The sequence below is a fragment of the Lethenteron reissneri genome, chromosome 49 (genome assembly GCF_015708825.2).
Source record: "Lethenteron reissneri isolate LAM-NWPU_2019-01 chromosome 49, ASM1570882v1, whole genome shotgun sequence".
Taxonomy (NCBI): Eukaryota; Metazoa; Chordata; class Hyperoartia; order Petromyzontiformes; family Petromyzontidae; genus Lethenteron; species Lethenteron reissneri.
This window is the reverse complement of record NC_083827.1, coordinates 2,461,401-2,475,972: the sequence shown is the minus strand read 5'-3', so window position 1 is coordinate 2,475,972 and position 14,572 is coordinate 2,461,401. Positions and strand designations below refer to the sequence as shown.

General features: G+C 42.0%; 1 long non-coding RNA gene across 1 annotated transcript; it reads left to right on the top strand.

Annotated features, from left to right (window-relative positions):
• Positions 1-10,284: 10,284 nt before the first annotated feature.
• Positions 10,285-13,399, top strand: LOC133354889 (uncharacterized). The gene is made up of 3 exons (XR_009756642.1): positions 10,285-10,509; positions 11,958-12,001; positions 12,387-13,399. It is a non-coding gene; the product is annotated as an uncharacterized LOC133354889 (long non-coding RNA).
• The last annotated feature ends 1,173 nt before the right edge of the window (positions 13,400-14,572 follow it).

Genomic DNA, 14,572 nt, shown 5'->3' with positions numbered 1-14,572 from the left:
CCTCTGTGTCGATACCTTAAATAGACAGAGGGGGCGGGGGCGGAGAGAGAGGGAGGGGTTAGAGAAATTAGCATGTCAATGAGTAGCACGGTGAGTGGTTTCTCTGTGTGCCTATGTTTGTTCTCTCTCTATGTATCTCTGTGATATCTGTCTGCTTATATGTCTGTCTATATGTCTCTGGTTCTGTGTTTTATCTCTCTCTCAAATTTAGCATTCTCAGGAAGAACGTAATCAACCAGGTAGGGTGTTGACTGTTATGTTATCCGACTTTCTGTTGTATTACATTACATTTCTAAGTATACTAGATTTGTGTTTCTATTTCATTTATACCTGATGATGATTGCTTGTGTGGCAATCGAAACGTCGTATGCTAGTATTTAATTTATTATTTTATCTTTATACGTGACTTTACCGAAAGAACCAAAGAGTAATTCCTGCAGTCACGAAAGCTCCAAATTAAGTCTTTCTCCAATAGACTCCCGTGTTAAATTCTCCCATAGACTCCCGTGTTAAATTCTCCCATTGATTCCCATGTTCAATTCTCCCATAGACTCCCATGTTCAATTATCCCATTGATTCCCATGTTCAATTCTCCCATAGACTCCTGTTATATATATTGTTTCTTGAAAAATAACAAAAAATAAATTAAAAGTATCTAATTTTATCAAATTATGCTAATTCAATAAATTATTCAATTATTCAAATTAGGTTTTAATGTAATTATGTCAGGTCTCAGAATTCAGATCTCATCGCAAGATACAGTTATTATTAAGATTATTATGCATGAACTTATGAAGGAACCACTCAGACTCTTCTGTGTTAAGCAACTTTAATATCTAAAAACACTCGAATATGCGAACACACTTATGATTGGAATTGTTAACACAGTACTCCTGAAGATGTCCTACTCATTGATCCGTACAATTAACCCTCAATGGTTATGTTTGTTAAAACTCCTCAGAGTAGCGCGACAATACGCGACGATAGGAAAAGTCCTTAACAATGACAATATTCATACGGAACCGTGCTAAAGAACATGTTCCCGAGGGCAAAAGTGGACGTCAATGAATTCATTGGTAAGATTATGCACTTAACGAAATGCCCTGAAACAATAGTGTGCGTGCGTGTGCCTGTTTGGCAAACAGATGCTTATCAATTGGTTAATGGGGCATCAATGAATTCGCGGGCAAGTTTCTGTGATTAAAAAAAAAATCTCAACACAATAGTATTCCTGTGAGTGTGTAGATTCGTAACATAGATGCTTATAAATGTTAAGTGTGTCATCAATGAATTCATTGGTAAGGTTATGCAATTAACAAAACGAATGACTAAAATACTTCTAAATAACCGTATTCATGTAACTCAAGGGACAGGACAATGCTTTTCACGATCAGCTAATAGTTAACGCACCACCTTGGGATGGCAACCCTTTTCGAAACACAAAGATAACTTTATGGAACAATCTTATTAGTCTCGTTTTGCGCGTTGTGTGTGTGTGTTGTCTTCTTGCCAACTGTTGAGCTAGCGGCTTCCGAGATGCGGCGTTCCTTGTACTGAAAATACCTCGGGTCGGCGTGTGTGTGTCGAACACACGGCGCTCTCGCCTGCTGTTTGTCAGTCTCTCTACACCGCTGGGTGGTTGTTGAGTCGACAAGATGCTAACACTGTCGGCGGTGCCCGTGCTGGCAGGGATGATGGGTCCGGCGCCGTCTGCGTCGATGTGCGCGATGATCCCGTCGCCAGACACCGCTCGCAGCTCGTCCGCTGGTTGCCGCGTCACCCCCTTGGCACCAGACACTGTTGATCCTTGTAGACTGTGGAACGGCTTGGAGAGACAGCACCAGACGTCCCCCCCCCCCCCTCTTCAAGATAGTCATCTTCCAGTTGTCTGTACGACTCGTACTGCTCAGAGGACCTGCTACAGATCAAGGTATATCGTTCCGTGTCAGTCTCTGATCCGACCCTCAACTATCCTTCGCCTGTGGGTTACGATTTAAAGGGGCACTCACGAATAGTGGTTGCACCAGTTTTCCCTCGAAGGCTTGACTTTGATCGGAGCACAATCGGAACGATTGTCACTCTATGATCGTAAGTGTTGGCTGTACACAGCGACCTTGCCACCAGGAATAGTAATTTTTCAGCACTCTTCTCCACGTTGTATTGTAGTACTGCGAGTACTAGCCTTGGCTGGCAGCCTCGCTCAATGACGAAAAAAACCCTCTCTGTGATGCGTGGCTTCTGCCAATGCAAAGCTCCCTATCAATGTTCCAGTCATGAGGGCAATTCGAGGACCATCCCCGGAGCTTGCCGTTGCAAGACTGATTTGCGTGTTTCGGCTTAATAATTTTATCCGAAAATCTCCCACCTCGGCTCGTCTTCCAGGCGAGGTAGTTAAAATATATTTTGCTATATATTTGGAGTTTGCATGTCTCTCTCTCCGTGGGGGGGTGACATGGGGAGCCAGGGGCGGGGCCCAGACATGCGCGGTGGATGCACGTGGGGGCGCTGTAGACCACGGGATAATACTATTTTATTAATTATATTATTAACATGAATAAAACATAACAATACACATCTTATATATTAATAGTATTATTAGTGTAATATTAGTATTGTTACACTGCAGGAGAATACGGTATAACATTCGTTGCTATGTTTTTGATTCTTGATGTTCAAATGTCGACATCAAGTTTGATAAACTCATTTGCTGTATCAAAAATTATCGACATGTTCAATCATTTTCAAAAATAAAATAAAAACCCGTCACGTTTGTTGCACGAAATAAACCACAGCCACTGATAAGCTGCACGTTTGATTATTGACAATATTAAATCACTTACACGTTTCATAATCGATGGCACATTAAATATTAATTGTGTCACCCATAGGAGGTAGCCTCATGGAGTTACTAACATGACGGAAATGCTGCTAATCAGGCGAGCAATCTATGATATATTTAAAGTAAGCCATAGATATTTTTTTTTACGGTAAAAGCAGGCCTTGAAAAGTAATGTTTACTGTTGAAATGACATCGCTTGACTTCGTTGTCTGTCTCCACAGCAGGGATGCATGTGTGACTGGGTTTTATTTGTTGTTGTTATATAGCAGGTACAGCTACTCTGAGTTAGCCTGGAGACGGCGTCTGATCGAAGCCACTGGAACCAGAGCCAGAAAAAAACAGAACGCCTCCGACGCTATCCATAGCCCTTAGTCTTGGATGGCTTAAAATATTAATGAAACCACTACACAAAGACGAAGATCCCATCCGTATTGCCGTTACAGACTGTCGGGGCAAGTGCTGTTAGCGAGCACCGATGGCTGGCACTGCACACGAGATGGGCGGCCAGCACCACGCACGGCCGCTTTTGTGTCCCTAGTGGCGATGTTTTTACACGTCGCACTATGTACTCATTTAAGGCTGAGTCAAACTAAGGGAGTCCCAGTACTGGCTGAGATAATCATCACTGGTGTGGGCCATAAGTGGGAACCGAAGTCGGGTTGCCGGGTTCATAGCGCAGCGCGCTAACCGCTACACACACACACACGTGTCATTAGTCCGTACCTGGAAGTATAAAAGGGTAACTGGTTTTGAAATGTACATTTAATATAAACACATTAAAACACAGGGTTCTACATTTCTCCCCAGAACAATGATCGTTTCATGAGATTAATAATAATAAACAAATAAATGGTGCGAACTTCATGGAAACATTTGGTGTTTTTTTTTGTTTTTGTGCAATAAAGTAACGGCTGGGAACGGGTTTCATCCCGATGAGGCAGGAATTGTTATAATTCGCGTATGGTCAATGCGGTGGTTATCTCGAGAATCGTGCGGAACCATGCGAGTTGAAGCTGTGAGCGATCGATTGGGAGCAAAGTGAGCGGCCCCTGAACGAGCGTCAGTTGCAGCGGGGAAACAAGCACCGGCGTTCAACCTCCCTGCAGGCACAGGACTTGAGGGTAAATAGATTTTTGTTTGCATTCACAAATTGTACATTCCTATTTATGTAAAGTTCTGGAATTAACACCAGCAACGTTAACAAAATTGTAATCGTATTTCTATTCCAATGTACATTTTGGTACATAGCAGGGGCGGTATAGAGTTGACCTCTGAACCCCGTGTTTGTGTGTGTATCTCTCGTGTTTAGGGGTCACGCAATGAAGTTCTTCGGATGTTACTTCGTGTTCATAGCTATTTTCAGGCAAGGCAAGTTTCACACTGTCGACTTAATTGACATCAGCTAACGCGCGTTCATCATTAAATGCAACAAGCGTGCAGAGAAGTGTCAACACGCACGGGTTACGTTTGATGCAATGTTGGGCACTTTGTAACCCTATAGGTTATGCTTGTGCACGTGTAAAGTGAGGGCTTCCCCACACCGTATGTGTGGGGGGGGGGGGAGATTATATGAGCATACTTCACCACGCTGGTCGTTGCGGTCATCCTCGCAGTGGCTTTTGACTAGCCATCACTGCATCGCCCGCTTTTCAGATGCGCTTCTGCGGCCGTCTGGAACGTTCACTTCCTTCCTATATTAAGAAGGCAACTGGAGCTATGTACTTTCAAGTTTAGATTAAAAACTAATTTCTTTCGAAATGCTTTTTGTGTTTCGTTTGTTGCCCTTTCCTGCACCTCCGATTAGTGCGGTTGGCTATGCATGACGTGAAAGAAGTTAAAAGTACATACGTACACATAACTATACAGCAGCACACCACATAGCCCTGCAGCAACACGCTTTACCTGCTGTGCCCTGTCCATGCCAAGCACTGTCCAGGCTCAAAAACCTGCCAAATCTTCGAAACTTAACAAGATCGGGTGCATTCAGGGTGATTTCATCGCGAGCTTAATTTTGTTTTTATGATGTACGGTGTTGATGATGAGTCATCGATAACACATTTGCTTCATCGCTATCCTCCACGTGCCTTGGGTGCACAACCTAAGACACGTCGAGCAGAGTCGAGCACCGCATTGAGTAAGCTGGTGAGAAATAACACCGATGCCAAAACAACATCCTTCGCTCAAACCGAAGCAGTGTCTTTCTATGGGTTATGCCGATTTAAACGAGCCCGCATTTGACCGAGAACCCAATATTATTATCGCTGCTCTTGTGCTCTGCAGTGGACGTTCTCTCAATTGCATTCGCTCTTTTGGCTGCAATTCCATCACTGGTCTCGTCCATCATCCATCACCCCCTCCGAGCCATCAAGTGTCCTGCCCAAGCCCACTTTCCTTAACAGTGAAAACGGTCTCGAATTTACACGTGGCCCTGTTTGTGACATTTTCATTTATTCCCGGTAGTTTATTTCCCCCTGCTTGCTGTAACGAATTATGCAAGGAACGGATCTTAGACAGTAAATTATGTTTTCATTTACATTTATGCCTTTTCTTTCAAAATCAGAACCAATTGCGTATCTGACATTGTTGCAATTTGGCAATCGGCAATTTCACGCTAATATATACAACACATGCATCTACTTGTTAAACGCGTCTGTAGAATGCAAAGCACAAGAGCTTAACGCGTGCATGAGATGCAAACACTTGTTTCCATAAAACGTAATAACACGCCAAAGCGCCACGCATATTGCAGACACATTACACTAACACAACGTGACAACAGCCACCAACACAGTCGGTAATGTTAGTACAGAAAAGCATTGCCAATCATGGGTATCCGCGAGGAATAGTAACAACAAGTCTCATTGCATGACGCTAATTCTTAATCTTACTGCACATCAAATCCCGACGGTGGTATTGTTGATTGAAAACAAATGTTACTTTTGCACGCATCTTTACTGTCGTTTATATTCATATACCCCCCATCCCCCACTCGAAGGGGGGGGGGGGGTGGGCAACATACATTGAATAACAAAATAACATTTGCTACATGTTTCAGTGCATTCATTTAAAATAATATAACAACGGAATACCAAATTGTGTTCATATTTCCCTCCCACGTACCGTGGGAAGAGACCAAAAGCATGACACCTGTAGATAGACACTTGCGAATCATATATATGTACAGTAATACCTCGATTTTCGCAGTAGATGCATTCCTGGAGCTTTGTATATTGAATAACTTACAAAATGTAGTACTCTGAGGATGCGTTCCGAGCCTTTGTAAATTACCTTTTCATACAAGAATACTTCATAACGTATCGTTCATATTGTAAACAACGACGATGTATATTGAACTAATATAATATTTATACTGTACAGTATTGAAATAAAAAATCCGACATAAATTACAGAAACACTACCCTGTATTGTAAAATATATTCTCCCACAAGTGACAGTCTTCGATGCAGTCATAAGGTCGCATTGCCCACCACACACCATCGCTGCGTGACGTAGAACGTTGCTGTGCACTGATTGGCCGAGACAAATGTAAACGAACGTTCTCTGACCCATCGCCGTGCCCAAACCTTATTATAATTGTATTCTTATTTAATAGTGCAGTAGATAGATGTTCGTGTTATTTATTGATGTCAGCGTAATTATTTATTGTTTTACTCAATTTTATTGCATGATTGTAATGGTAAAGTTCGTTCAACTGAAACTTAATATATCAGATATTAATATAATGACAATACATCCAAAGTTTGTTTAACTGAAACTTAATATATCGAATATTCGCATATGGAGGTATTACTATAGGGTATATATGAATAAAAGAGTCTGTATAATGTATATATATAGGCTCCCTGCCATCCCTTGTCCTCGATTTATACCCGGAACACAGTCTGTGTTCAGATTCGCACTTCCAACCACGACGCGGCCTATTTCCGCCCCCTATGAACAGAGTACGTTCATGAGAGAACAGTTACGAACATGTAAGCCAATCTTTGTTACTCGACAACATGTAAATCTGCTTTACATTTGTAACACAAGAGCATTCGTGGCAAGAGCCACTTAATTTTCGATATCGTGTTCATGCCTGAGGCTAACATATGCAGTGTGTTCTGTAACGGGATAAATATTGTATATTAAATGCGTGTCAGATCAGTTCCATGCAACCAACACGTGTAATTGTATATTTTCAAAACAACTTACGGAAAACACTGGCACACATACTATATTGAGAACTGTCTTATATTGAAGAGATTATGTTAAGGCTACACGTTACTGTCAGAAATATATGTATATCAGGGATCGTGAATTTGTACCATAGCATAATTGATGAATGTTAAAACTGTACTTCATTCTCTCATATTTATGCACACTGGATAAGACTAAACCACTTACTTTGTAGTTGACGAGACCTGTGCATTGGGCATAACAGGAAGCGTTTGGTAGCGAAGTCAAATTATTGTACATTATAATTATTCTACATTACGTCCCCGTAATAATGATAGTCGTCTATCATCAGTTGTTTATCATCATGATACTAGTAGTCACTGTGGGACATCTGTGGGAAAGAACTTCATAGCTCATCGGATTTCTCCAAGATAAATTAAGATTCGGATTCTCCCTCCCTCCACCGCCCCCCTCCCTGCTCTCATGCCCCCGTGCCCACATTTTCCAGGTACCGCAAACACCACGCACAATGTGACTGCTCTGGAAGGCGACCCGGTGGTACTGCCCTGCAATGTTTCTGATAGGCCCCAGGAGAGCCGGCGGGCTCGGGGTGAGCGGAGCCGCAACAGCCACAACCGCGGGAGGCGAGAGAGGCGACTGCGACAGGAGGCGTTGCTGATGATGATGACGACGACGACGATGATGGTGGCAGTGGCTATGGTCGACTCCAAGGCGCCGCGGTGTCTCGCGGAAATAAACGTTTGTGGGTTAATGAAAAGTTTATTTTGTTGCTATTAAAAATGTGCACTATGTGGACCTGCTCGTGGATGGATGTTGTGTTGAGCATTATATTTGCCCGTGAAGAATTGAACACGCAGGGCCAAATACAAGAATATCACCTCATCATAGAAAAAGGTAAAATGAATCGGAGACGCCCGCATAATGCGCCACTTTCCATGTTTGTTTTGTTTTATGAACCATTGTGGATGTGGCACTGATAAAGCAACATACACAATGCCCTGTATTAAAGTAATATATGGGGCAACGTGAATAATATCACATATTCAGTTGTCTCATATTCAGTTGTCTCAAATTTAATTTACATGCCACGTAAATAATGTTTAATCAGTTGGGACTTCATTGGATACTTAACTATGACTTTAATTAATTTCTAAAATAAAAATAATACAGTTTTTGCAACAGGACGGAACCACATATTGGTTAGGCTTTGAATCGGATTCCGACCCGATGGATCAGATTTCAAATCTCATCCTTGGTGGGACATTCCATAACAGCATTACTCTCTCACTTTGTATTCAAAGTATAATCTTACTTCACACCTTGCGCAAAAGCGTGGTGGCTTACTCGAGCCACACAACAAGCGAGAGCCGAACCGTGACTAAAATAAACGAATGAATGCTGTCGATTACGCTACACTATATACTACATACTCTTTGGTTATTTCGGTAAAGTCACGTAGGTAGTCACTTTCCTGCAGTCACGAAAGCTTCAAATCAAGATTATATACTACATATATATTAATTCATGGAGCCTCGAAGCCGCGCAGTGATCCTCTGTCTGTGACGGAGGAAAATTATCTTTTGTTCAATAAGAATAAATCACGCTCACTGCGTAACCTTTGCACCTCAACTTTCTTTCTAAGTTGTTGGACGCACAACGATGTTTTGTCTCTTATGTAATTGTCATTCATCGCCATCTTTATCGTACAATGCTTTAATATGTTGCTGTTGTCGTATTTAATGGTGAAAATTAAACTCGTGCATTTGAACGACAATTCATGATGCTATCTTTATTATTTATGAAGGTGGTCGTGTACACCATCGCCGTTGTATAAATATATGCATCCGTTTGTTTTCTTCTGTGCGGCGCTTCGGGGGAGATTTTGATTGCAAGAGGCGCCACTTTCAAATGAAAGACCGATTACAGATTGTTTCTTGATAACCGCAGAAGGTTATGGGTCACTCTTCTCCATTATATGCCATTGATGTACGTTTAGGATACCGCAACATTCTGGCGAGACGCGTATTTTGTCAGCAAGAGGGGTTTAGAAGCTCTAAAACGTGGACCATTCTGAGAGGAGATGCCGGGACACGAGATACCCACCCTTGCCTCATGGGAAAAACACATTCGCATTACAATCCTGGTTCACGTCAATATTTATATTATTTTATTGCTATAGCACCTTAGATCAATGTGCTCTTAAACATGGTTTAAAACCGGTAGCAAGAATGGAGTGAAGTAGATCAGAAAACAGAATCCTTATTTATACTGCAGGAGGATTCCGATGAGCTATTAAGCTCTTTTTCACAGATGTCTAGTAGGCGTGGGTCAGCAAGTTACAACAACAATGCAGAAACACGATAGGAGTGGAACATATAGAAAAAGGTAAGCAAGTCACTCAATATATAAATACATTAATGATATAAGTTCGATTTTTCAACACCAAATGCAAGCTTGGGCAAGGCAGCACAAACAACAATAACAACAAAAACAGCCCAAGACCACACCAACATAAGTCCCTCAATAAAATGGAACATTTAAAATTGAACTAGCAATACACATGTAAGGATCAACGTTACAAATCACATTTACAAAGGAAGATTTAAGATGTTCAGGGAGGAAACAAGATTGTTTCAAAACGTTGGTTGCTGCAAAGGCAGTGAGACGGCAAGGGGCGTGCAATGGCCGACGGATGAGTGGCCGTGACAGAGGGGCACGTGGGGGTCACGAAAGACTTGCAGATGAGGCGCGAGGTAAGGGGACACGAAGGGAATGGGCAATGGGGAAGAGGTGGAGCTTTGAGAGAGGAACGGAATGCTTAATGTATGGAGGAGGTTTACTCAGTGGTAAGCTAAACTCACCTTGCCCAGAGGTCAGTGACGTAGATGACCACAGCCAGATGGAGAGACACTGTAAAAAGTGGGCTGTGGAGGTCAGGTGGCAACTATGCGTGAGACGTGGGATCTGTAAGGAGGTGGCAAAGCGTGAGGTGTTGGGGGCATTCAATTGCTTGGCTGTGACGACCTGATCTTCATAGATATATTATATATATACGTAATATGTTGATATATACAGTATGTTATATATGAACGGTTTTCAAAAAGGTATACAAATATTTATATGAAAAAGTATAAAATGTTTTATAGAAAATTATACAGAAATCAGTCAAGGCAACCTTGGTTAAATGTTGTACGTGTTATTTTTTAAAAAAAAATCATTATTATTATGACTGTGATCTGCAGGAAAATCACCAGAAATCAAGAATACTCTCAACAGTTCAGCACCAAACTCGTTTGGCACCACTGCCTCTGCGCAACCTCGCCCTTCCGGCACCGGGAAAACTCCGTGCAGTCAAACTAATGGCGTCAATGAAGCCAATGACCTCTACAAGATTTTCTTCCACGTGGTGGTGGCCATTTTGGCCATTGTGCTGGCTGGGTATCCGATACTCATCTACAAGTATTTACACAAAGGTAAATGCAGGTTCCCCTCGCTTTATGTGGTGGTGGTAGAAGTAGTAGATACGTTCCAAAAAATTGGTGCACAAAGTGCAACCGCACGAGGAGACACCTGCCTGCCAAGTAGCGCACATGGTCAGTACACACACAATGTTGTCTCCCACCGTTCGACCACATAGCCGCATACGAGTGAATTGAAATCGCATAATAATAATATTACCAATTTCTACAGTGCGAAATCACACAAACTGAACCCGCATTATGTGATAGAAACCTTTACAGTGCACAGACATCCATCCCGCATTCGATTTATTTGGACATGGCATCTCTAGACAATTGTAGTGAGCGATTTCCGAGACACGTTGTGTAGAAGGCTTCTCATTTATTCTCACACTTTAAGCACAACACTCGGCGATACATCTATCTACTACATAGCTACACATAGCCGACCCTTCTACACAACCCCATCATCGGCGTACAACTACACAGCTGCCTGACTAGTGCAGCGACGGCGACGATGAGAGCCTTGCAGACGATCGGCCATGTGGCAGGACGACAAAGAGAGATGACGGCGAGCAGTGATGCAGCCAGGACCCGCAACAGCACCGATCCTCTGGTTCGGTCCACCTTATATAGACCCCGGCTAGCCAAGCCCCACCTCCGGCCACGCCCCCTTCCAGAACCTTCGAGCAGGTTCCCGGAGCTTCCCGACTGACTCCTCCTTTCACCTTTACCCCAGATACGCCCCACTCATAATTAGACATTACGTAACATGCCCATAACTGCGATTACCCCTTCAGGCCGACACTACACAATTAACGACACAAGAGTATTTGGTATTTAAACTAATTATATATTTTAAATAGTTCACGTCATTTTACAACAAAAAAATTCTGGATTATTAGACAAATATCGCATGCAATATTTGAAAAAAAACAAGAACGTTTAGTAAGTTGCATGCGTTTCTTGCGAAAGTGTCAATGGATACAATCACAGGCAGTGGACACAAAGTCAATAGGTGCAGTGATATAGCAGTTGTGTTTTCTTTTAAGTTTACAGGTTTCAAAATAAAACATGCGCTAAGACATTACGTCAAATTTGTCCGCAGTAAAGTTGGTGGAGCAATCGACTCCCAAACAGGAGCTCATCTCAAGCTGGGTCGGTCCGGCTCTCCTCCCTGCTGGGGTTGCAGGAGATGAGTACCACCTTGACACGTCGGCAGTTCCTTTTGGGTTATACAATATCCTGAATCCCGCCATATGAATGTGGAATTTCCTGCACTGGCTGTAGGTCACCATCGTAGATGAGCATTTTGTTGAACACTTTGTTGGCGGTGCCCTCTCGTAGCTCACTTTGTACAGAGTCGTTGCAGACCCAGGATAAGCACGCGGGGTGTACACATTCTGAATGTACACATTATACACCGGACTTAAATACATCTCCCTCACCTGTTTGTTTTCCAGACACACCCATTGTAGAGCAAGTGGACATGACTTGTTTTAAAGAAGTAAGTTGTTTGCGAATAATGATTGTTTTTTTCTCTCTTTTACATTTTAAGCACGCTAAATTGTTCTCAAGGCGGTACTTTTTTGACTCTAAACTCTGCTCCAATTTCCCTGGTGGTAACACCGACTGTGCGACCGACTTTTTATTTTCTACGACCAAGTACTGTAGCAGCCACACAAAAGTTAACTGTGTTTTTTTTTTTATTGACCGTAACAAGTAGCGAACTGAGCGTACGATGTACCAAATGATGAAACCTGTGACAAGCCGTAAGTGAATTTCCGGAGAGTTACCCTAACGCCACACTAGATCTGAACAGTTGTGCAACGTAAAGGAGGGGTTGAAAAGCCGTGCTTTACAGTGAATACATTGCACCTTTTTTATTCTAGGAAACGAAGGATGACTCCGATTACTGTCATCTCCAAAAGACAGAAAACGCGGACGTATACAATGTTTTACACCACTAATCCATACGCATATACAGTACTGTCTTGTCTGGCACATTACCTGTACACATTGGTGGAAATGGATATTTACAAGTGATGGTATTAAATCTATTTAGTACCACCGTAATTACCAATGCTTATGGTTTTATTTACCAGGTAAAGCCCACCGAGCTCTTTTTCAGAGGTGACCTGACCACACATGATAGCTCATCAAAGTGGCATAAATAATCATTATCACACGTGGGAATTTATAGTATGTTGTACGTTTGCCTTTTCCAAAAAAATATTACAAAAATGTGATATTGTTTATTTTTAATGTCATAGCTCCTTTGTACACCTGTACACGTGCATTCATTGTTCTCCTAGAGTTGAAAAACTTAAGGGACAAAGCCAATTATCACCTGAATGAGAAGCTGGAAAACAGAATACAAGAGTCTTTGATAGCTCGAACCGTACTCAATCCGTACTCAATCGTAGCTCGATTCGTGCTCGATCCGTGCGATCAGAGGTCGATCCGTGCTCTATCAGTGCTCGATCGGAGCTCAATCGATGCTCGATCCATTCTTGATCTGTGCTCAATCATTGTTCGATCGATGGTCAATCAGAGCTTGATCGGTGCTCTATCGATGGTCCATTGAAGCTTGTTTGGCCCTTTTCCTGATGCAATACTCTTGAACTAACGCATGCATACACAAACACATGTAATGCATCGTGAGTAAATAAAGACAACGTAAATTGAAAAAAAACATTTGAAATTGTATTTCACACGTACACAAGTATTATACACAGATACACCCACATTTACGTATATTTTTTGTATTATTTATCCATCTTATTTTTTAAGTGTAATCATTGCTAAAGGTACATTAAACTAACATATACCTGTCACAAAATGGGAGAATTTCTGTAAAAAAACTTTATAGGTAAAATCTTCAGGCGTTCAAAGGCAAAACGTAGTGGGAGAAAAATCGGGAATTTTCCGCCGAGGGTGAAGTGGAAGATAAGCGGAATAAAATTGGAAGGATCACACAAGTCATACAAACACATTTCCCAAGCAAAGTCCATTTATTTAGAAGCTCTCTAAAGTGGAACAGACAAAAATGCATCACACCAGTATTTAAAGTTGCTCCAAAAAAGCTAGTGCTGGATGACTATTGTGTACTACATTATAACTGTAGTAGATAAGTAGACTAGTAACTACTGTAGTGTGGTGATGGAGAGTAGACTTGTGGTGCACATCACATCTTATCAATTGATCATTATGTAATCTGTTATTTTGACATTGCATACAGGATGATTATAACTAAAGTGAAATCATTGAAAATCAAATAAATTAAACCTTGTGTGTGAATTGAAAAGTTAACATCATTATTTTGTGGCAAAAAAACTGGGCAACAATGCTAACGTGGGTGCAGCCAGTTATGGTAAGGTTATTTAATGTTAAAATATATCATTGATACATATAACAAGAAAAGTTAACCAATAACGTATGTGCACCATAATGTGCACGAATCGAGCACAGATCGGGCACAAATCAGTCTCCAAACGAGCTCAGATCAAGCACAGATCAAGCACAGACTGAGTACCGATCGATGTCTGATCAAGCTCTGATCGAGCACGGATTGAGCACTGGTCAAGCTATGTTTTGAATACCTCTGTCTCTGTGTTTCAACACGGATCAAACTGATATTTTGAATACATGTGCCTACGTGTTCGAGCATGGATCAAACTAATATTTTGAATACCTGTCTATGTGTTCAAGCACGGATCAATCTGTGATATTTTGAATACATGTGTCTATGTGTTCGAGCATGGATCAGGAGGGGGCACAGGTGGTGCATCGGCTAGCCATCTCAGTCAATCAACCCATGGCACCTGGGTCTGTCCCGTGACCTCCTGCCAGTGGGAGTTTGACTGACACTTCACGTGGCCTTAATGTGCACATATCCTGGCACAAGCACCTCGTGGTGACGTCACAGCCACTTAGTAGTGAATGGCGGTTGTTGTTGATTATGGATCAAGCAGTGTTTGAGCTTTGTATTGTTGAAAGTCCGTTTATTCCCGTTCCAGTAACCCATATATGGGCAAAGCCATGCTAAATCACTCCATATATGGGCCTACAAATATAC